We start from the raw sequence: 23,900 nt of genomic DNA on the forward strand, positions 1-23,900 counted from the left end.
GGAAATCTTTAATTTTAAGGCACATGTCTAGTTAGAATTTGGTGCTTTCTTTAGGTGTGTCATGTGAATCCAAGAGTTTATTCCTTGGAATTTGGCAATGTGAAGGTGGGTTAGCAGTGTCTGCTAAGGATCCTCCAGGTACATTGAAGAGGGTTCTTCTGTAGGCATCTTTTCTAATAGAATATGCAGGTTGCAAGGTACAATGCTTTACATCATTGTCTCCTGAGAGTGCACCATGAAAAGACTGCTCTGCCAAATCATGGTTATTTTTTTAAAAGAAGAAATTAGGACTTTGCATGCTGGAGTATCTCTCCTTTCATCAGTTGTAGGTCAAAAGAAGCAGAAACCAAGTGTTTCTATGGTCTCCTGTGACTATTTCAGAGGGTGAAAATTTATGAGTTCCAAAAGGAATGGATCTGAGATTTAGAAGGATCAATGAAAGTGCTTGTGGCCAAGGTATTTGCAGAGATTCTATAAGTTTTCAATTGAGTCTTAATGCTATCAATTCATTTGACTAAAGCAGAAATTGACAGTGGTAAGCACAGTGAAAATGTTGTAAAACTGACCAAACACTGCATACTTGTCAAACTGCCTGACACTAACATGGGTTTCTTGATCTCTATGAAGCTTGAAAACAGTTTCCCACATAGGGATGATCTTTCCCGAAAGGAATTTAACCACAGAAAAGATCATAACCTTTCTTCAAAGGAAGGCTTCAAGTCCAATAGGAAAACATACAGACCATGATTAAAACTTACGTGCATCCATGAGACAGAAGTTATTGAAATCCATTTTCCAGGCCTTCAGTTGTCCATTAGGTAGTTTAAAATGTTCAGGAGCACTACAAACAGGCTTCTCTGGGTTGTACTTTAGACAAGTGGGGAAAATGAGGTTGACACTTTTTGAGGCTTTGTTAATGTTTTCTCACCAATATTGAATCATGAGTACAATGATTTTGGCACTAGACCAATAGTTGAATGCACATACGTAGTGAGGAAAGGGAATTTTAGAGTCTCTGATAGGACTGAGTTGTTATTTGGTCCAAAGCAGAACTTTCTCTTTTTAACAAACAAATCATTGTATTCCCATTATTGTTTTTCTCTGAGCTTTTATACCCAGTTTTTTGGCTTTTGCAACCAGATTTTCTAAGATATCATTTGGGAAAATATCCCTTTGGAACATGATAGAGGTTTGGCTGCTGTTGGTTCCTTTAAGGGCAGAATTCTTTGCAGAAATATCAGCAAGATGATTGGCCCTTTGTTTCCAGAAAGCCAAATTTAGAATACTTGGAAATTTAATAGTAGCTAAAGCAGCAGATAAACTTACTGCATTTTCAACATAGGAGACATTTTAAATTTTCTTTTCTCTGAATGTAAGGAACCCATGTGGCTTCTACAACATTCCAAAATCATGAGCTATTCCAGAAACATATCTACTATCAGTATAAATATTGGCAGTTTTGTCCTTGTCTAAAGTACAAGCCCATGTAAGAGAACAAAATTCATCCAAAGTAGTCATAGGGCCAAAAGGCCAAAGATAAAAATACAGCCTCAACAACATCAAAAGGAGTAGCAAAAGAAAATCCAGCAGTTTTTACCTCTGTCACCTTTTAGGTAAGAACTACCAGTGAACCATGAGAAATCATCATTACCCAAAGACCTTTCCAGTAGATGACTGAAAGGAGCCAAGAGGTAGTCGGTTAAGCAGTCCTGAGGGACTTTGTCCATGACAGAGGGGAGAAGAGTAGCTTGGTTAAGGTTACTACAACATAGAAGAGTTCTGTGAGGTTCAGTTAACAAAAGGACTTCCTAAGCTGTGAGGTGGCTGACTGAGAAATGTTTAGTGTGATGATAATTCAGGAGAGCATCTACTGCATGAGGTACAAAAATTGTTAAAGGAGATCTCTTAATGATTTTCCCGTTGACTTCAACCAAAATTACAGTGTCTGAAATGGATCTTAGCCAGCAGGGACCATTTGCCGTCTATAAACATTCTATGGGTTGCTGCTGGTCTTCATATTTTTGTGTAAGTGCCCCAAGGGCATTCTTTTCTCATAAACAAAAAGAGAAAAGGGGTGCCCAAGGGCAGGTGGGTTCATCAAACCCTCCTGTAAGGCCTTCAAAGCTATTTTTCCAATTCTTCCTATAAAATTGGATAGGGGTTGTTATTGTCTAGAACAGACAAGATTTGGCTGTAAGAGAAATTTAGAATCCGTTTTGGCAATAACTAAGCCAAGAAAACCACACAGTTGACACTTTGTTTAGGGTATTGGAGACTTAGGACACCAGGAACTTTATCTGGATCTACATTTCGCCCTTGATATAATACTAATACATACCCTAAAAATAGAACTTGGGTTTGGACAAACTGTAATTTTTATTTGCCAAACCTGTGTTCCTTTAAAGCTAAAAGCTTAAGCAAGTAGATGCTGACTCTCTGTGAGGAGGCTTGAGAAGGCTTGCCACATTACTGTAGCAAAATAAAACCTCTTGGGAACATAGATCAGATTCCAGGATTTGTTAGAAATAAGAAGGATTCTCAGAGAGGCACTGAGGCATTACTGTCCAAGTGAATTGTTTCTCTCTCCAAGTAAAGGCAAAAAAATATTGGCTAGCTTCATCAACTCTTATACTAAAGAATGCATCACATATCAACTACAGTAAAGGATTTGCTTCAGTGGAAATGGACATTAGTAACTTTTGAGTTTTAAGGGCAATAGGATGTTGAAGTGTAACCATGTCATTTACTTATTTTTGTAAGTCTTTCCTTTTTTTTTTTAACTGAAAAATAGCTAATTTAAAATATTAGTTTCAGAAATACAACATAGTGACTCAGTATATTTATAGATTATATTCTGTTAATAGTTATTAAAATAGTGGTTATGTTTCCCTAGCTATACGGTGTATTCTTATTGCTTATTTGTTTTATACATAGCAGTTTGCATCTCTGAATCCCCTACACCTATTTTGCCCTTTCTGCTTTCTATCTCCCCACTGGTAACCACTAACTTGTTCTTTATACCTATGAGTCTGTTTCTGTTATGTTATAGGCAACTTTATTTTTTAGATTACATATATAAGACATAACATGGTGTATCTACCTTTCTCTGCCTGAATTAAATCAATAAGCATACTATACTTTAGGTCCTTCCACACTGTTTCAAATGACAGAATTTCATTCTCCTTTATGGCTAAGTAATATTCCATTGAGTATATATATCATATCTTTATTATTTCATCTATTAAGGGACACTTAGTTTGCTTCTATGTCTTGGCTATTGTAAATAATGTTGCTAAGAACATTGTGATATACGCATCTTTTAAAATTAGTTTTTATTCGTTCTTCAGATATATATACAAGGAGTTGGAATGCTGGATCTTATGTTAGTTCTGTTTTTAGCTTTTTTGAGGAAATTCCATACCATTTCCATAGTGGTTACACAAATTGACATTCCTACCAACATTCTGCTAGTGTTCCCTTTTCTTCACATCCTTGCCAATATTTGTTATTCATAGACTTTTTGATGATAGGCATCTTGACAGGTGTAAGGTGATGATCTCTTATTGTGGTTTTGATTTGCATTTCTTTGATGATTAGCAAATTTTCACATCTTTTCATGCACCTGTTGGATTTCTGTGTGTCTTCTTTGGAAAAAAATGTCTATTAAGGTCTTCTGCCCATTTTTAATCATTTTTTTTTAAACTATAGAGTTGTATGAGCTGTTATGTATTTTGGGTAGTAATCCCTTATTGGCCATACAATTTAAAAATATTTAATCTTATTCAGTAGGTTGTCTTTTCATTGTGTGGCTGTTTCCTTTGCTGTGCTGAAGCTTTTAAGTTCAATTAGGACTCATTCATTTATTTTTGCTTTTGTTTCTTTTTCCTTCAGATCAGATTAGATCAGTCGCTCAGTCGTGTCCGACTCTGCGATCCCATGAATCGCAGCACGCCAGGCCTCCCTGTCCATCACCAACTCCTGGAGTTCACTCAAACTCACGTCCATCGAGTCAGTGATGCCATTCAGCCATCTCATCCTCTGTCGTCCCCTTCTCCTCTTGCCCCCAATCCCTCCCAGCATCAGAGTCTTTTCCAATGAGTCAACTCTTCACATGAGGTGGCCAAAGTACTGGAGTTTCAGCTTTAGCATCAGTCCTTCCAAAGAAATCCCAGGGCTGAGCTCCTTCAGAATGGACTGGTTGGATCTCCTTGCAGTCTAAGGCACTCTCAAGAGATTTCTCCAACACCACAGTTCAAAAGGATCAATTCTTCGGTGCTCAGCCTTCTTCACAGTCCAACTCTCACATCCATACATGACCACAGGAAAAACCATAGCCTTGACTAGACGGACCTTTGTTGGCAAAGTAATGTCTCTGCTTTTGAATATACTATCTAGGTTGGTCATAACTTTCCTTCCAAGGAGTAAGCGTCTTTTAATTTCATGGCTGCAGTCATCATCTACAGTGATTTTGGAGTCCAGAAAAACAAAGTCTGACACTGTTTCCACTGTTTCCCCATCTATTTCCCATCAAGTGATGGGACCGGATGCCATGATCTTCATTTTCTGAATGTTGAGCTTTAAGCCAACTTTTTCATTCTCCACTTTCACTTTTGTCAACAGGCTTTTTAGTTCCTCTTCACTTTCTGCCATTAAGGGTGGTGTCATCTACATATCTGAGGTTATTGATATTTCTCCCGGCAATCTTGATTCCAGTTGGTGTTTCTTCCAGTCCAGCATTTCTCATGATGTTCTGTATATAAGTTAAATAAACAGGGTGACAATATACAGCCTTGACGAACTCCTTTTCCTATTTGGAACCAGTCTGTTGTTCCACATCCAGTTCTAACTGTTGCTTCCTGACCTGCATACAAATTTCTCAAGAGGCAGGTCAGGTGGTCTGGTATTCCCATCTCTTTTTCCTTAGGAGAGATTAAAAATATATGTATATAGCTATAATTCATGTCAGAGTGTTCTGCATATGTTGTGTTCTAAGGACTTTATACTTTGGTCACCTGATGAGAACTGACTCATTTTAAAAGACCCTGATGCTGGGAAAGATTGAAGGCAGGAGGAGAAGGGGATGACAGAGAATGCGATGGTTGGATGGCATCACTGACTCAATGGACATGAGTTTGAGTAAACACCTGGAATTGGTGATGGACAGGGAGGCCTGGCGTGCTACAGTTCATGGAGTCACAGAGTTGGACAGAACTGAGCAACTGAACTGAACTGAAGGACTTTATGATTTTAGGCCTTGTGTTTTGGTCTTTAATCCATTTTGAGTTTCTTTTTGTGTATGGTATGAGAAAATGTTCTAATTTTACTCCTTTACTTGTAGTTGCCCAATTTTCCCACCACCAGTTATTTAAGAGACTGTCTTTTCTCCATCATATATTCCTGTCTCCTTTGTGATCAATGAATTGCCTATCAATGCATGGACCTATTTCTAGGCTCTCTGTTCTGTACAATCGATCTATGTATCTGTTTTTGCACCAGTACCCTTCTGTTTTGAATACTCCAACTATGAAGTATAGTCTAATGTTGGCGGGTATGATATCTCCAGTTTTGTTTTCTTCCCTCACATTTGCATTGGCAATTTGGGGTCCTTTTGTGGGTCCATATAAATTTTACATTTATTCAGTCCAAGTCTGTGAAATATATTTTGGGTGTTTTGATAGGGATTGTATTAAGTCTGTAGATTTCTCAGGGTATTATGAACATCTTCACAATATTAATTCTTCCAGTCTATGAACATGAGATATCTTTCCATTATTCTGTGTTATGTTCAATTTCCAGTTTTCAGAATATAGGTTTTGCACCTCCTTGGTAAAGTTTATTCCTTGGTATTTTATTCATGTTGGTGTGATTTTAAATAAGATTGTTTTCTGACATTCTCTTTCTGATAGTAAATTATGAATGTGTAGAAAAGTGATATATTTCTGTATATTAATGTTTTAATCTTTCAATTTTACTGAATTTATTAGTTATAATAGTGTTTTGGGTAGATAATTTAGGGTTTTCTATAAGAGTTGATTCATTGGAAAAGACTCTGATGCTGGGAGGTATTGGGGGCAAGAGGAGAAGGGGACAACAGAAGATGAGATGGCTGGATGACGTCACTGACTCGATGCATGTGAGTCTGAGTGAACTCCGGGAGTTGGTGATGGACAGGGAGGCCTGGTGTGCTGCGATTCATGGGGTCACAAAGAGTCGGACACGACTGAGCGACTGATCTGATCTGATATATAATATCATGACATCTGAAGAGTGATATTCTTCCCTTTCAATTATGAATATCTTTTATTTCATTTTCTTCTTTGATTACCATGGCTAAAACTTTCAATGGTATATGAAAAAGAAGTGATCAGAGTGGGCACTGTTCTATTCTTGATTTTAGATGAAAAGCTTTTAGCTTTTCACCACTGAATATGATATTAACTATGTGTTTGTCATAATGGCCTTTACTATGTTGAGATATGTTCTATACCAACTTTGAGAGACTTTTTCCTCATAAATAGATATTGATTTTTATCAAGTGCTTTTTCTGTGTCTTGAAAGGATTGTGTGACTTTTTATTGTTTCTTTTGTTAATGTGATGTATCATATTTATTAATTAGTGGATATTGAAACATCCTTGCATTCTGTAATAAATCCCACTTGATCATGGTGTATGATTCTTTTTATATATTGTTGAATTTAGTTTGGTAAAAATTTTTGAGAATTTCTGCACCTATATTCTTTGATATTTGCCTGTTACTTAATTTTTTTGTAGTGTCTTTGTCTGGTTTTGGTATCAGGGTAATGGTGGCCTTATTGAATGTGTTTATGAGTGTTCCTTCCTCTTTAATTTTTTGGAATAGTTTTAAAAGGATAATTGTTAACTCTTTTTTAAATGTTTGATGGAATTCAGTCCCAGAGTTTTGTTTGCTGGAAAAAATTTTTTTTTTTTTTTACAGACTCAATTTCACTACTATTGATTGATCTGTTCATATTGCTTATTTCTGCCTGATTCAGTCTTTTAAGGTTGTATGGTTCTAGCCCATTTCTTCTAGATTTTCCAGTGTGTTTTTCTGCAATACCAGCTGCTATATCTGCACTTTCATTTCGTGTTTTGTTCATAGCCCTCTCTCTTTTTTCTTAATATACCTCACTAAAGATTTATCAGTGTAGTTAATCTTAAAACAAAAAAAAGCTCTTGATTTCATTGGTACTTTATTTTTTAATCTCCAATTTATTTATTTCCTCTCTGATCTTTAGGAGTATTTTCTTCCTTATGGTGACTTTGTGTTTTGTTTGTTCTTCATTTTCTATTTTCTTTAGACAGTAGATTAGATTCTTTATTTTAGACTTTTCTTGTTTCTTGAATTGTCTGTATTACTATAAACTTCCTTCTTAGAACTGCTTTTACTGAATCCAGTTGACTTTAAAAAGTCTTTTATTTTCATTTATCTTGAGGCGTTTTCTAATTTCCTTTTTTATTTTTTATTTCTTCATGGACTCTTGTTTGTGTTTTTTTTTTTCTTAAGTGGCATATTGTTTACTCTTTTGTTGTTGTTGTTTTGTTTTAGTTTTTGTCTTTTTCCATTTTTCATCATATAATTGATTTCTAGTTTGATACCATTATGGTTCAAGGGGGGGAAAAAAACTTGATATAATTTCTGCTCTCTTAAATTTGTTGAACTTTGTTTTGTGGCCTAGAATTATTTTGTGATCTATCCTAGAGAACATTCTATGTGCACTTGAAGAGAATGTGTGCTCTGCTGTTTTGGGATGTCCTATAAAAATGCATTAATTTCAACTGGACTATTATATTTGACCAACCTAGATAGCATATTGAAAAGCAGAGACATTACTTTGCCAACAAAGGTCCATCTAGTCAAGGCTATGGTTTTTCCAGTGGTCATATATGGATGTGAAAGTCGGACTGTGAAGAAAGCTGAGCACCGAAGAATGGATGCTTTTGAACTGTGGTGTTGGAGAAGACTCTTGAGAGTGCCTTGGACTGCAAGGAGATCCAACCAGTCCATTCTGAAGGAGATCAGCCCTGGGATTTCTTTGGAAGGAATGATGCTAAAGCTGAAACTCCAATACTTTGGCCACCTCATGTGGAGAGTTGACTCATTGGAAAAGACCCTGATGCTGGGAGGGATTGGGGGCAGGAGGAGAAGGGGATGACAGAGGATGAGATGGATCGATGGCATCACTGACTCGATGAGCGTGAGTCTGAGTGAACTCCGGGAGTTGGTGATGGACAGGGAGGCCTGGTGGGCTGTGATTCATGGGGTCACAAAGAGTCGGACACGACTGAGCGACTGAACTGAACTGAACTGGTTCTATTATTTAAGGCCAAAATTTCCTTACTGGTATTCTGCCTAGATGATCTGTTCATTGGTTCCTGTTATTGTTTTACTACTAAAATACTTCCCTATATGTTTATTCGCATTCACTTTGTATATTTAGGTGCTTTTGTGTTAGGTGCCTGTATGTTAATGAATACAGTATCCTCAACGTATATTCATTTTTTTTAATCTTTATATAATGGCCTTCTTTGTCTTTTGTTATAGACTTTGTTTTGAAGTCTATTTTTTTCTGTTTGGAGTATTGCTTACCCCTACTTTCCTGTTGTTTCTGTTTGCATTAAATCTTTTTCTATTTACTCACTTTCAATATTCATGTGTGTTTAGCTCTAAAGTGAATCTTCTGAGCAGCATATTAATGAATTTTTTTTTATTTTATCCAATCAGCCACACTATGTCTTTTGATTGGATGTTAATGTGATTAACATAGGTATATACTTATTTTGTTAATAGTTTTCTGGTTGTTTTTGTACTTTTTTCTTCATCTTTTATTTATTTATTTTTTCTCCCATGTGGTTTGATGACTTTAGTAGTATACTGTGTGCCTGCCTTTCAAAGTTTTCTATATATATTGTAGATCTTTGATTTTCAGTTACCATGGAGTTCATATATGTTCATATATAACTATATATATTTTAAACTGGTAATCATTGAGTTCAGCCTCATTCTAAAAGATCTATATTTTTTCCTCTCCTCCCTCATATTTTGCATTTGTGATGTGATTATTTTACATCTTCATAATTTTATCCCTTTACAAATTATTTAGTTATAGTTGACTTTACAATCTTTTTTGTCTTTTTTTAATACTATGTTTTTAAAATTAGTTTATTCATTTTAATAGGAGGCCAATTACTTTACAATATTGTGGTGGGTTTTTGCCATATACTGACCACCTTTTTAAGTGGTTGATCCTTAGCCTTTATTATATATTTGCATTACCAGTAGAATTTTTTCTTTCCTACAGATGCTTACTGTTTATTATACTTTTTTCTTTTGTCTGGAATCTGAGTACCACATTTTTTAATTAATGTAATTTTTATTGACAGTTGATTTACAGTGTTGTGTTAGTTTCAGATGTACAGCAAAGTAATTAAGATATATTTATATATAGATATAAATATATTTTTCTTCAGATTATTTTCCCTTAAGATTATTACAAAAGAGTAAATCAAGTTCTCTGTGCTATAAAATAGGACCTTGATAGGTATCTTGGTTATCTACTTTGTATTTAGTAGTATGTGTATATGTTAATTCCAAACTCCTAATCTATCCCTCCCCTCATTTCTCTTTTGGTAACCGTAAATGTGTCTTCTGTCTGTGGGTCTATTTCTGTTTCATATTAGTTTGGTACAAACATAATTGCAATTTGGACTATGAATTTTAAATCAATATAGCTAGGCTTAAAATCTTAACTAATCAAAATAGGAACCATTACAATTAATACATTTTGGCCAGTGAGAAATAAGTTTGTTTATTCCTGTAATACAAAAATCTGTGCCTTGGGATTTGACAAACTCTTGCAAAGCCCTTTCTGCCTTCTGCTGGCTTTGGAAGCATTTTCCTTGTAAAAAGATGTTGAGATGCTTGAAGAAGTGATAGTAAGTTGGTGAGAGGGCAGGTGAATACAGCAGATGAGGCAAAACTTTGTAGCTGAATTTGTTCAACTTTTGAAGTATTGGTTATGTGAGGAGAGGTTGGACTTTGTCATGGAGAAAAATTGAGCCCTTTCTGTTGACCAATGCCAGCTGCAGGCATTACACTTTTCAGTGCATCTCATCAGTTTGCTGAACATACTTCTCAGATATGATAATACCAAGATTCAGAAAGTTGCAGTGGATCAAGCTGGCAGCAGACCACCAAACAGTGACCATGACCTTATTTGGTGCAAGTTTGACTTTGGGAAGTGCTTTGGAGCTTCTTTTCCATCCAACCACTGAGCTGATTGTCCCCAGTTGTTGTATACAATCCACTTTGTGTCACACTTCAATCCAATCTAAAAAATGGTTCTTTGTTGTTGCATAGAATAAGAGAAGACCACACTTCAAAAAGAGGATTTTTTTCATTTGCGGTCAGCTCGTGAGGCACCCATTTATCAAGCTTTTTCACATTTCCTGTTTGCTTCAAGTGCCAAATGGTCATAGAGTGATTGACTTTGAGTTCTTTGGCAATTTCTCATATAGTTTTAAAAGGATAATCTTTGATGGTCCTCTCAGATGGTCTTTGTCAACTTCTGATGGCCAGTCACTATGATTCTCACCTCCAGATCTCTCAAATCCTTCCTAAGACTTCTTGAACCACCACTGTTCATTGGCAGTTCCTGGGCCAAAGGTATCGTTGACATTGTGAGTTGTCTCTGCTGCTTTGCGACCCATTTTGAACTTGAATAAGAAAATTGCTCAGGTTTGCTTTTTCTCTAACATCATTTCCAGTGTATTTGTTGTTCAATCACTAAATCAAGTCTGACTCTTTGCATTGCAGCATGCCAGGCTTCCCTGTCCTTCACTAACTCCCAGAGTTTTTTCAAATCCATGTTCATTGAGCCGGTGACACTATATAACCATCTCATCCTCTGCTGCCCCCTTCTCGTTTTACCTTCAAGACCTTTCACAGCATCAAGGTCTTTTCCAGTGAGTTGGCTCTTAGCATCAGGTGGCCAAATTATTGAAGCTTCAGCTTTAGCATCAGTCCTTCCAATGAATATTCAGGGTAGATTTCCTTTCGGATTGACTGGTTTGATCTTGCAGTCCAAGGGATCCGTAAGAGTCTTTCCCAGTGTCCCAGTTTGAAAGCATCAGTTCTTCAGCACTCATCCTACTTTATGATCCAGCTCTTAGATCCATACATGACTATTGGAAAAACCATGGCTTTCACTATATAGAACTTTGTCAGCAAAGTAATGTTTCTGCTTTTTAATGCACTAAGTTTATCATGACTTTCCTTTCAGGGAGCAAGTGTCTTTTAATTTCATTGCTGCAGTCACTGTCTGCAGTGATTTCTGGAGACTAAGAAAATAAAATCTGTCACTGCTTCCACTTTTTTCCCTTCTAGTTACCATGAAGTGATGGGACCAGATGCCATGATCATAGTTTTTTGAAGGTTGCACCTTAAGCCAGCTCTTTTATTCTCTTCTTTCACCCTCATCAAGAGACTCTTTAGTTCCTCTTTACTGTCTGCCATTAGTGATATCATCTGCATATTTGAAGTTGTTGATATTTCTCCAGGCAGTCGCGATTCTAGCCTGTGATTCATCCAGTGCAGCATTTCTCATGATGTATTCTGCATACTGGAGAAGGGCATGGCAACCCACTCCTGTATACCTAAAGAATCCCATGAACAAAGTTATAGTCCATAGGGCTGCAAAGAGTTGGACATGACTGAAGTGACTTAGCACAGCACATTCTGCATAAAAGTTTAATAAGCAGGGTGACAATATACAGGTTTAATGAACTCCTTTCCCAATTTTGAACCAGTTCATTTTTCCCTGTCCAGTGCTAACTGTTGCTTTTTGACCTGTATAGAGGTTCCCCAGGAGATAGGTAAGGTGGCCTGGTATTCCTATCTCTAAGAATTTCCCACAGTTTGTTGTGATCCACACAGTCAAAAGCTTTAGCATACTCAGTGAAGCAGAAGTAGATGTTTTCTGGAATTCCTTTGCTTTCTCTATGATCAAATGAATGTTGGTAGTCTGTTCTCTGGTTCTTCTGTCTTTTCTAAATACAGTTTGTATATCTAGAAGTTCCTGATTCATGTGCTGTTGAAGCCTAGTTTGAAGGATTTTGAGGATAACCTTGCTAGCATGTAAAATGAGAACAATTGTAGGTTAGTTTTAACATGCTCTGGCATTATCCTTTTTGGGGACTGGAATGAAAACTGACTTTTTCCAGTCCTATGGCCACTGCTCAGCTTTCCAAATATGCTGAAATACTGAGTGCAGCATATTAACAGCATCATCTTTTAAGACTTTAAATAGCTCACTTGGAACTCCATCACTTCCACAAGCTTTGTTCATTGTAATGCTTGACTTCTCGCTTGAAGATGTCTGGTTCTAGGTGAGTTACCATACTATTGTGGTTAGCTCGGCCATTAAGATGTTTTTTTGTATAGTTCTTCTGTGTAGTCTTGCCACCTCTTCTTAATCTCTTCCGCTTCTGTTAGGTCCTTACATTTCTATCCATTATGGTACCCTTCATTGAATGAAATGTCCCCTTGATATCTCTACTTTTTTGAGGAGATCACTAGTCTTTCACATTCTATTGTTTTGCTCCATTTCTTTTCATTGTTCACTTAAGAAGGCCTTCTCATCTCTCCTTGCTGTTCTGTGGAACTCTGCATTCAGTTGGGTATATCTTTCCCTTTGCCCCTTGCCTTTTGCTTCTCTTCTTTTCTCAGCTATTATTAAAGCCTTCTCAGACAACCCACTTTGTCTTCTTGCATTTCTTTTTCTTTGGGATGGTTTTGGTCTGAAGAATTCTATTTGACATAATTGCAGCAATATCTTTTTGAATTTGTCTCTGAGAGTAACAGAAATAAAAACAAAAATAAGCAGGGACTTCCCTGGTAGTCAAGTGGTTAGGACTCCATGTTTCCAATGCAGGGGGTATGAGTTTTGGTATTAGGATGATAGTGGCCTCACAGAATGAGTTTGGAAGTGTTCCTTCCTCTGCAATTTTTTGGGATAGTTTCGGAAGAATAGGTGATAACTCTTCTCTAAATGTTTTGTCAGAGTTCACTTTGAAGCCCTCTGGTCCTAGACTTTAGTTCATTGAGAATTTTCTAATCACAGATTCAACTTCAGTACTTGTAATTGGTCTGTTGTTATTATTTTTTTTTTTTCCTCCAGGTTCAGTCTTGAGAGATTGTACCTTTATAAGCATTTGTCCATTTCTTCTAGGTTGTCCACTTTATTGGCATATATTAACAGCTGCTTGTAAGAGTCTCTTATAGTCCTTTGTATTTCTGTGTTGCCAGTTTTAACTTCTCCCTTTTCATTTCTAATTTTGGGCCCAAAGAACTATAACATTTATTTCAGGATGAGTTAATTCTGAATAAACTCTTTTAGTTTTTGGTTGTCTGACATTTTGTCTTTCTCTCAATTCTAAATGATAATCTTGGTGAGTTGCAGGTTTTCCTTTTTAGCATTTTGAATATCTCATGCCACTCTTTTCTGGCCTGCAAAGTTTCTGCAGAAAAATTGGCTTATAGCCTTTGGGCATTCTCTTGTATATGACACTTTATTTTCTCTTGATACCTTTAGAATTATCTATTTATCTAAGTTTGCCATTTTTATCATGATATGTCTTGGATAAAAGTGAATTCCACATCCTCTTATGCTGGATCTGTTTGGGATTATTTTGCTTGGGACCCTCTATGCTTTCTGTACCTGGATTTCTGTTTCTTTTCAGGATTGGGAATATTTTAGCCGCAATCTCATCAAATATACTTTGAACCCTTTATGTCTACCTTCTCCTTCTGGGACCCCTATAATGCAAATATTTGTGTATTTGATATTGTCCCAGAGGTTCCTTAAACTGTTCTCATTTTTTTTATTGTTTTTCTTTTTGTTGATCCGATTAGGAGATTTCCATTATTCTATCTTCAATATCACTTTTGCATTCTGTATCACCTAGTCTGATGTTAATTTCTTCTAGTGTATTTTTCAGTTCTCGTACTCTTCAGTTATGAAGGGTTCTTTTTTATATTTTATAGTTCCTTGTTAAAATTTTTACCATGCTCATCTATTCTTTCCCCTAACTCAGTTAGCCTTCTTATTACTAATACTTTGAATATCTAGTAAATATTTTGGCTTTATTATTTTTTTCAGGGGTTTTCTCTGTATATTTTAATTGAAACAAATTCTTGTCTTATTTTAACTTTCCTTTTTTTTTATGAAATTAAGTGGAACAGTTACTTATTTCTTACTTATGTGGTCTCAAAGGGGTGCCCTTGTGTGGGAGCGTCCCTATATAGTCCACTTGTCCCCAGTGGCTTTCTTGGAAGAGCTGGATCTGATGTGAACATGAGTCACATTTCTCCCCATTGTATGCTTGCAGTTATCACCTTAGTTGGAGCTGGAGCTGCAGGGGCTAGGGCCAGAGCAAGATGTGCCAGGGTGTCTTCTTTGTTCAGTAGTGGCCATCAACTTATGGGACAGAGTTGGAGCCTAAGATGCTGGAGCAGAGGCACTGAGGGTTGGACCTGAGCTAGCTTTGTTCCCTTTAAATGTGTGGCCTCCCTCCTCTCAGCATCAGCAGCTTTATCCTAGAAGGGAGCAATGCTAGGGCAAGATGGGCCGGTTTGAGCATCTGGCCTGGGTCCATGTGCTCTGAATGGGGGGTGTGGCAGCCCTAGCTGCAGTCACAGTACTAGACTTCTTCTAATGTACTGCCTCTGTGTGTATCATTAATGCCTGCTGCTGCCCCATTCTCAGATGCCACTCTGAGCCAGCTTTCCCCTCACAACTAAGTTCTCCCTTCATGGCAACCATTGCTCAGGATGGAGCTGTGTTGTTAAGCAAATGGTTCTTGACTTAGGCTGGGGTGCACATCAGGATGGCTACAGGAAACAGGCCAGTGTCCGCTGCAGTTTCCATCTGTCCTCTATACCCTGTTTCAGGTAAAAGCAAGCATGTGTACTCTTCTCAAGGATGTAGTCCAGGCTTTCCACAGCTCTCCTGTAGGTCCCACTGACCCTCCAACCAGCCAAGGGGACTTGTCTTCCCAGTGTTGGACACCATGGCTGGAGCACCCAATATGTGGCTCAAAGCACTCACTCCTGTGGGAGAAGTGTAATTCCCTCCTCTTCTGAGACCCCTCTGAAGGGCACAAGTTCCATCATGATTGCTTCTTTTTCCTTCCTACCCAATTCCATGTAGATCTTTCTTATAGCCTTGGTTAAACAGGAAACTTTATGCCAGTCTTCAGTTAGTTGTCAGTTAAAACGTCTCCACACATCAATATATTTTTGATTCATTCATGGGGGAAAGTGAATTTCACATCTTCTTATTCTTCCATCTTGATCTTTTATCTCAATAGTGGTATTTATTGATCAGAGGTCCTAGGAAAACCTTCTCTCTTGGCCCTTAGGTTTCCTCACCCATAAAATGGGAGAGTTATAGGAGCTAGTACAGGGGATCATGAGCCCTAGAACCCTAAAATCTTCTATCATGAGATTTATATCTTTAAAGGCTTGTTTACTTAGATGGCTTTGATTAATTCTGGGAAGATGTTTTGAGGAATCTATGTGAGTCTTGATAGGAGGTGCACTGTAAATTTTACCAGTATCTGCTGGAGAAGGAAATGGCAACCCAACCCACTTATTCTTGACTGGGAAATCCGATGGACAGAGGAGTGTGGTGGGCTACAGTCCATGGGGTCACAAAGAGTCAGCCACAACTTAGTGACTAAAAAGAAGTAGCAGCAAGAGACACACTGTGAATTTTACCAGTATCAATTGGAAATTTTGCTCATAAAGAAAATGGTAGCTGATTCATTATGGACAAATAATCAATATTTCTAGAATAAGCTCTAGTGCCATCAGAGATGGAAACATAGGAGATTCACTTGGTTAGTTACTTTGATGACTACTGTCAAATTATAGAGTTTTTTTCTCCCTTTTGAGAGAAAGAAATTTTGGCTTGATACTTCTCTAAGAAGTATCCACCTAATTAATGTGTAGGGGCAAAGGAACTAAGGAGAAAAAGCTGTATATCTCTAAACAAAAAGGAAAAGGTGTATTAGAGTTCTCTACTCTAAACTCTTTTAGTACCTAAGTGCTGTTCAGTCACTCAGTCGTATCTGAATATTTGCCCTCCCATGGACCGCAGCATGCCAGGCTTCTCTGTCCTTCACTGTCTCTAGGAGTTTGTTCAACTAATGTCCATTGAGTCGCTGATGCCATCCAACCATCTCATCCTCTGTCTCCTCTTCTCTTGTCCTTAATCTTTCCCATCATCAGGGTCTTTTCCAGTGAGTTGGCTCTTTTCAAGACATTGCCAAAGTACTGGAGTTTCAGCTACAGTATCAGTCCTTCTGATGAATATTCAGGGTTGATTTCCTTCAGGATTGACCGTTTTCATCTCCTTGTTGTCCAAGGGACTTTTAAGAGTCTTCTGCAACACCACAGTTCAAAAGCATCAATTCTTTAGCACTCAGCCTTCTTTATGGTCTAATTCTCACATCCATACATGACTACTAGAAAAATCAAAGCTTTGACTACATGGACCTTTGTTGTCAAACTGATGGCTCTGCTTTTTAATATGCCATCTAGGTTTGTCATTCTGAAAGAGATGGGAATATCAGACCACCTGACCTGCCTCTTGAGAAACCTATGTCCAGTTCAGGAAGCAACAGTTAGAACTGGACATGGAACAACAGACTGGTTCCAAATAGGAAAAGGAGTCCGTCAAGGCTGTATATTGTCACCCTGCTTATTTAACTTCTATGCAGAGTACATCATGAGAAACACTGGGCTGGAAGAAGCACAAGCTGGAATCAAGATTGCCGGGAGAAATATCAATAACCTCAGATATGCAGATGATGCCACCTTTATGGCAGAAAGTGAAGAGGAACTAAAAAGCCTCTTGATGAAAGTGAAAATGGAGAGTGAAAATGTTGGCTTAAAGCTCAACATTCAGAAAACAAAGATCATGATATCTGGTCCCATCACTTCATGGGAAATAGATGGGGAGACAGTGGAAACAGTGTCAGACTTTATTTTTGGGGGCTCCAAAATCACTGCAGATGGTGATTGCAACCATGAAATTAAAAGACACTTACTCCTCAAAAGGAAAGTTATGACCAACCTAGATAGCATATTCAAAAGCAGAGACATTACTTTGCCAACAAAGGTCCGTCTAGTCAAGGCTATGGTTTTTCCAGTAGTCATGTATGAATGTGAGAGTTGGAGTATGAAGAAGGCTGAGGGCCGAAGAATTGATGCTTTGGAACTGTGGTGTTGGAGAAGACTTTTGAGAGTCCCTTGGACTGCAAGGATATCCAACCAGTCCATTCTAAAGGAGATCAGTCCTGGGTGTTCTTTGGAAGAAATGATGCTAAAGCTGAAACTCCAGTACTTTGGCCACCTCATGGGAAGAGTGGACTCACTGAAAAAGACTCTGTTGCTGGGAGGGATAGGGGGCAGGAGGAGAAGGGGATGACAGAGGATGAGATGGCTGGATGGCATCACTGACTCGATGGACATGAGTTTGAGTGAACTCCAGGAGTTGGTGATGGACAGGGAGGCCTGGCATGCTGCAATTCATGGGGTTGCAAAGAGTCAGACATGATTGAGTGACTGAACTGAACTGAAATGAGGTTTGTTGTATCTTTTCTTCCAAGAAACAAGCCTCTTTTAATTTCATGGCTTCAGTCACCATGCACAGTGATGTGGGAGCCCAATAAAATAAAGTCTGTCACTTTATGTTTCCAGTGTTTATCCATCATTTTGCCATGAAGTGATGTGACTGGATGCCATGATCTTCGTTTTTTGTGTTGAGTTTTAAGCCAGGTTTTTCACTTTTCTCTTTCACCTTCATCAAGAGTCTCTTTAGTTCCTCTTTTCTTTCTGCCATTAGGGTGATCTTGTCTGCATATCTGAAGTTATCTTGATTCTAGCTTGAGCTTCATCCAGCCTGGCATTTCACATGATGTACTCTGCATGTAAGTTACATAAGCTTTGATGTACTCCTTTCACAATACCCAATTAGTACTCAGAGGCAGGGGTTATTTTATGGTAACAGAGTTGAGTGCTGGGAGTGTTACTCCATTGTCAGTTAGAGCTGGAAGAGATTCATTTTCAATATTGAGAAATGTTTCTCCAAGATGATTAAGAGGACAGACTGGGGAGAAAAAAAAAAAAAACATATTTCCTCAAAGCACTATCATTAAGTATTTGAAGAACATTGCAAAAGCTGGTTAAAAGGCTATAGGTTCCTAACATGCTTAAATTTGTAATAAGTGCTTTCCCAATGTCCTGTTTTTTTTTGCAAGAATACCAGAAAGTGTATGAGTTCTGATTTCATCTAGGGGCCTTCATTTACTGGATTTAAAGATTGAGAAGTGTGGGTACTTGTAAGGTACTTATCCAGAGTGAGAGAGAACTGGTATACCAGATCAACTAAATCTGGAGTAGACAATTTCCCATCCATCTTGGTCCTTTTTACTAGAAGGGAAAAATCCTGGTTCAGATCATTAATGAACAGAGAGTTAAAAGCTACCTAGATAGTCAAGGCCTGAAGGAGACCCAGAATTTTCTTTAAAAATAATTGGAAGTCAATTGTAATAACCGTGAACAGGTTCATCATATTTTTGTGTGCAAGCCTGAATTTTGTTGCAATGAATAGCCTTTGAAAAAGTGATAGGAATTGCTTGGTGAAATTACTTGGCTATTGCCCAAGCCTGATCACATGATAAATTAGTAGCTGATCTTCCCTTTACAATACTAAAGACGTTTTGGTATTTTCCCAATTCATAGTTTTCACCCAATGCTGGGCCTGGCCTTCACTGACAAGCATATGAACTAGATGGTGTAAGTCAGAGAAACTAGGTTGATAAGCTTGAATTCCTCATTAAATTTGTGAGAAACTTTGGTTGCTTTGGGAAAACAAAACAAAACAAAAACTTCAACAGTGGTTCACTGCTCATCTTTAATCTAGGAAATTAAAAGTTTAGCTTCTGGAACCCCAGAAAGCTCAATTTTAAAGGGAAATCTTCTGACAAGTTCAGAGGAAGAGTGGGGAGAGTTTCAAAGAAAAGGAAAGCTCAGCAAGAAAATTAATGTGAGAGAACTGAGGGTACAGAGGAGGCAAAGGAAGTGTAGAAGAGAACAAGGAAGATGGTAGTGGAAGTGGTGTCTGGACATGAGGACCAAAGAGATAGAGACACTATGGTGACAGAGGGGAACCTGAGACAAAAAAGCCAAGGAAGAAGAGCTTAAGATTTTGGCAGCCATTTAATAATTTGTTTGCCCCATTAATCTTAAAATCTTATTTTGTGGCAAGGCAAGTTTAGACTCCAGATAACATAAAGTGAAAGTGAAAATGATATTCGCTCAGTCCTGTCTGACTCTGTGACTCCATGGACTCTAGCCCTGAGGCTCCTCTACCCATGGAATTATCTAGGCAAGAATACTGGAATGGGCTGTCATTCTCTTCTCCAGGGGATCTTCCTGGCCCAGGGATGGAACCCAGGTCTCCTGCATTGTGGGCCAATTCTTTACTGTCCCAGCCATCAAGGAATCCCCCTGATAACACAGTGAAGCCTCAAACTACCAGTAGAAATAAGTATTGCACTCAAGTCTGGAAGTTATGAGCTATTGTTGCTCAATTCAGTTTTAAGAAAATTAAGTTTTGGGATTTCAAATGTTCCCTGAAATGGCCATTGATATTCAAAATTATCTTTGATCTGGTCAGTCTGCATAGTTAGAAATGCATACAATTAAGACTGACTTTTGTTTTTTGATGATTTTCTTTCTTCTTCTTTTTTTTTTTTTTTTGGTTAAATTGAACTATAGTTGATTTACAAATATTGCCTTGGTTTCAGGTGTACAACAACATGGTATATTTTTTTCAGATTCTTTTCCATTATAGATTATTACCAGACATTTACTATTCAGTAAATCCTGTTCCTTTTCAATTGTATTTATAGTGGTCTGCATCTGTTAATCCTATATTCCTAGTTTATCCCCCATTTCCCCTTTTGTGACCTTAAGTTTCTTTACTGTGTCTGTGAGTCTGTTTCTGTTCTATAAATAAATTAATTTATATTATTTCTAGATTCCACATATATTATATTGTATGATACTTGTCTTTCTCTGACTTACTTCACTTAGTCTGATAATCTATCAGTCCATCCATGTTGCTATAAAGGCAATATTTCTTATTTTTATGACTCAGTAATATTAAGTTGTGTGTGTGTATATATATAAAGACAGAGAGATAGGGAGAGATAGATACAAATAATGTACCCATATCTTCTTTAGTCACTCAACTGCTGATGAACACATATGTTGCTTCCATGTCTTAGCTACTGCAAATCGAGTTGCTCTGCACATTTTAATGCATGTATATTTTCAAAGTATATTTTTTGTGTTCTTCAGCTATACACCCAGGAATGAAATTGCTGGATCACGTGCTAGTTATTCTATTTTTAGTTTTTTGAGGAACCTCCCTACTGTTTTCCATAATGGCTGTACCAATTTATATTGCCACCAAATGTGTGCAAGTGTTCCCTTATATGCACACCATCTCCAGCATTTATTATTTGTAGACTTCTTGATGATGGTCATTCTGACTTGTGTGAGGTGATACCTCACAAAATTTATGGTTTAAATTTTTAAAAATAACTGGTGATGTTGTCTGTCTTTCTGTGTGTTTGTAAGCTGCTGCTGCTAAGTAACTTCAGTCGTGTCTTACTCTGTGCAATCCCATAGACTGCAGCCCACCAGGCTCCCCCATCCCTGGGATTCTCCAGGCAAGAACACTGGAGTGGATTACCATTTCCTTCTCCAATGCATGAAATTGAAAAGTGAAAGTGAAGTCGTTCAGTCATGTCTGACCCTCAGAGACCCCATGGACTGCAGCCTTCCAGGCTCCTCCGCCCGTGGGGTTTTCCAGGCAAGAATACTGGAGTGGGTTGCCATTGCCTTCTCCCGTCTGCAAGCTATCTGTCTGCAATTTTGGGAGAAATGTCTGTTCAGGTCGCCTTTTCATTTTTTTGGTTGGGTTGTTCTTTTGCTACTGAGTTGTATGAGCTGTATATTTTGGAAATAAATTTTTGTCAGTTACATCATTTGCAAATAGTTTCTCTAGTCCATGGATTATCTTTTCATTTTATTTATGATTCTCTTTGCTATGCAAAAATGTTTGATTATTTACCATATTTTTAATTTTTGATTTTTAAATTTCTCTTGCCATACATACCTGATCTGAGAAAAGTTTACTATGATTTATGACAAAGAATGTTTTCCCTATTATTTCTTCTAGAAGTTTTATCATGTCAAGCCTTATATTTTGATCTTTAAACAACTTTTGAGTTTATTTTTGTATATAATTTGAGGGACTGTTCTAACTTCATTGATATATTTGAGGCTGTCCATCTTTCCCAGAACCACTTGCTGAAGTAATTGTTGCTTCCTATATGTATTTTCTTGCCTCCTGTTGAAGATTAATTGACGGTAGGTTTGTGGGTTTATTTCTCGGCTTTCTGTTCCATTCCATTTATCTACATGACTGCTTTTATGTCAATACCATGCTGTTTAGATTAGTGCAGCTTTCTAGCAATGTCTGAAGTCTGGGAGAGTTATACTTTCATCTTTGTTTATTTTTCTCAGATTTGCTTTGGAAATTCCCTCTTTTGTGTTTCCATATAAATTTCAGGGTTTTTTTGTTTGAGTTCTCTGAAAAATGTTATAGGTAGTTTGCCAAGGATTATATTAAATTTATAGGTTGCTTTCAGTAGAGTGACTGTTTTAGCAATATTAATTCTTCCAATCCAAGAGTATAGAATATCTTTCTATTTCTTTGAATCATCTTCACTTTCCTTTTTCAATGTTTTATAATTCTCAGCATATAGATCTTTCATTTTCTTGGTTACATCTATTCCTAGTGGGTTTTTAATGTAATTTTAAATTTGACTTTTTAAACTTTCTGACACTTCTTAGTGTAAAAAAAAATTCAACAAGTTGTGTATATTAATACTGTATGCTACATCCTTGCTGAATTCATTTATTCTAATAGTTTTTGCCTGGAATCTTCAGAATTTTCTATAAGTTTCATGTCATCTGCATAGAATGACAGATTTACCTTTTCTCTTTCAATGTGGATACATTTTGTTTCTTTTTCTTGTCTGACTTCTTTGTCTTTAGACTTCCAATGCTATGTTGAATAGAGGTGTTAATAGTAGGCATCCATGTCTTGTTCCCGAATTTAGTGGGAATGCTTTCAGCCTTTAAACATTGAGTATTGTATTTGCTGTGGGCTTGCCATAAACCCGTAAATGGCTTTTATTATGTTGAGATACATTAATTCTGTATCCTCTTTGGTGAGGGTTTTATTTTTTTTAATCATGAATGAATGTTGAATTTTATCAAATGCTTTTTCTGCATCTATTGAAATAATCATGTGGTTTTCATCTGTTCATTTACTGATGTGTTATATCACATTTATTGTACACATGGAGTTTGTTTGTTTTGTTTTGTTTTTTAATTCACTTCTGGTGATCAGTCTCTTTAAATTGTCTTTCTTTTTGATTCAGCTTTGGCAGACTTATGTTTCCAGAAACTTGCCCGTGGGTAGCCCAACTTGTTAGCATATAACTGTTCATAGTATTTTCTATGATTTTTTTTGTACTTTTTGCAGTATTGGTTACTATTTCTCATCTCTTATTTCTTACTTTGTTCACTTAAATCCTCTTTTCTGTCTCCTTGATGAGCCTGGCTAGAGGTTTTCTGATTTTGTTTATCTTCCTGAAAAGCCAGCTATTGCTTTTATTAATCTTTTCTATTAGCTTTTTAATCTCTGTATTATTTATTTCCACTCTGATCTTTCTTACTTCCTACCTTCTGCTAACTTTGGGCTTTGTTTGTTATTTTGCAAATTCTTTTAGGTAGTAGATTAAGTTGTTTACTTGCAATCTTTCCTTTGTTTTCAAGAAGTCCTGTATTCAAATGAATTTTCCAGAACAGTCTTTGCTGCATCTCATAGATTTTGTAAGGTTTTGCTTTCATTGTCATTTGTCTCTAGATATTTTCTGATTTCCTCTTGATTTCAGTGATGATGCATTGGTTTCTTAGTAAGTAATATGTTGTGTGAAAGTGGAGAGTGAAGAGGTTGGCTTAAAGTTCAACATTCAGAAAACGAAGATCATGGCATCTGGTCCCATCACTTCATTGGAAATAGATGGGGAGACAGTGGAAACAGTGTCAGACTTTATTTTTTGGGGCTCCAAAATCACTGCAGATGGTGACTGCAGCCATGAAATTAAAAGATGCTTACTCCTTGGAGGAAAAGTTATGACCAACCTAGATAGCATATTGAAAAGCAGAGACATTACTTTGCCAACAAAGGTCCATCTAATCAAGGCTATGATTTTTCCAGTGGTCATGTATGGATGTGAGAGTTGGACTGTGAAGAAAGCTGAGTGCTGAAGAATTGATGCTTTTGAACTGTGGTGTTAGAAAAGACTCTTGGGAATAACTTGGACTGCAAGGAGATCCAACCAGTCCATTCTGAAGGAGATCAGCCCTGGGATTCCTTTGGAGGGAATGATGCTAAAGCTGAAACTCCAGTACTGTGGCCACCTCATGTGAAGAGTTGACTCACTGGAAAAGACTCTGATGCTGGGAGGGATTGGGGGCAGGAGGAGAAGGGGATGACAGAGGATGAGATGGCTGGATGGCATCACTGACTTGATGGACATGAGTCTGAGTGAACTCCAGGAGCTGGTGATGGACAGGGAGGCCTGGCATGCTGCAATTCATGGGGTCGCAAAGAGTCAGACACGACTGAGTGACTGAACTGAACTGAACTGAACTGATGTTGTTTGCTGC

The sequence above is a fragment of the Bos mutus genome, chromosome 1 (assembly GCF_027580195.1).
Source record: "Bos mutus isolate GX-2022 chromosome 1, NWIPB_WYAK_1.1, whole genome shotgun sequence".
In the NCBI taxonomy this organism is placed as follows: domain Eukaryota; kingdom Metazoa; phylum Chordata; class Mammalia; order Artiodactyla; family Bovidae; genus Bos; species Bos mutus.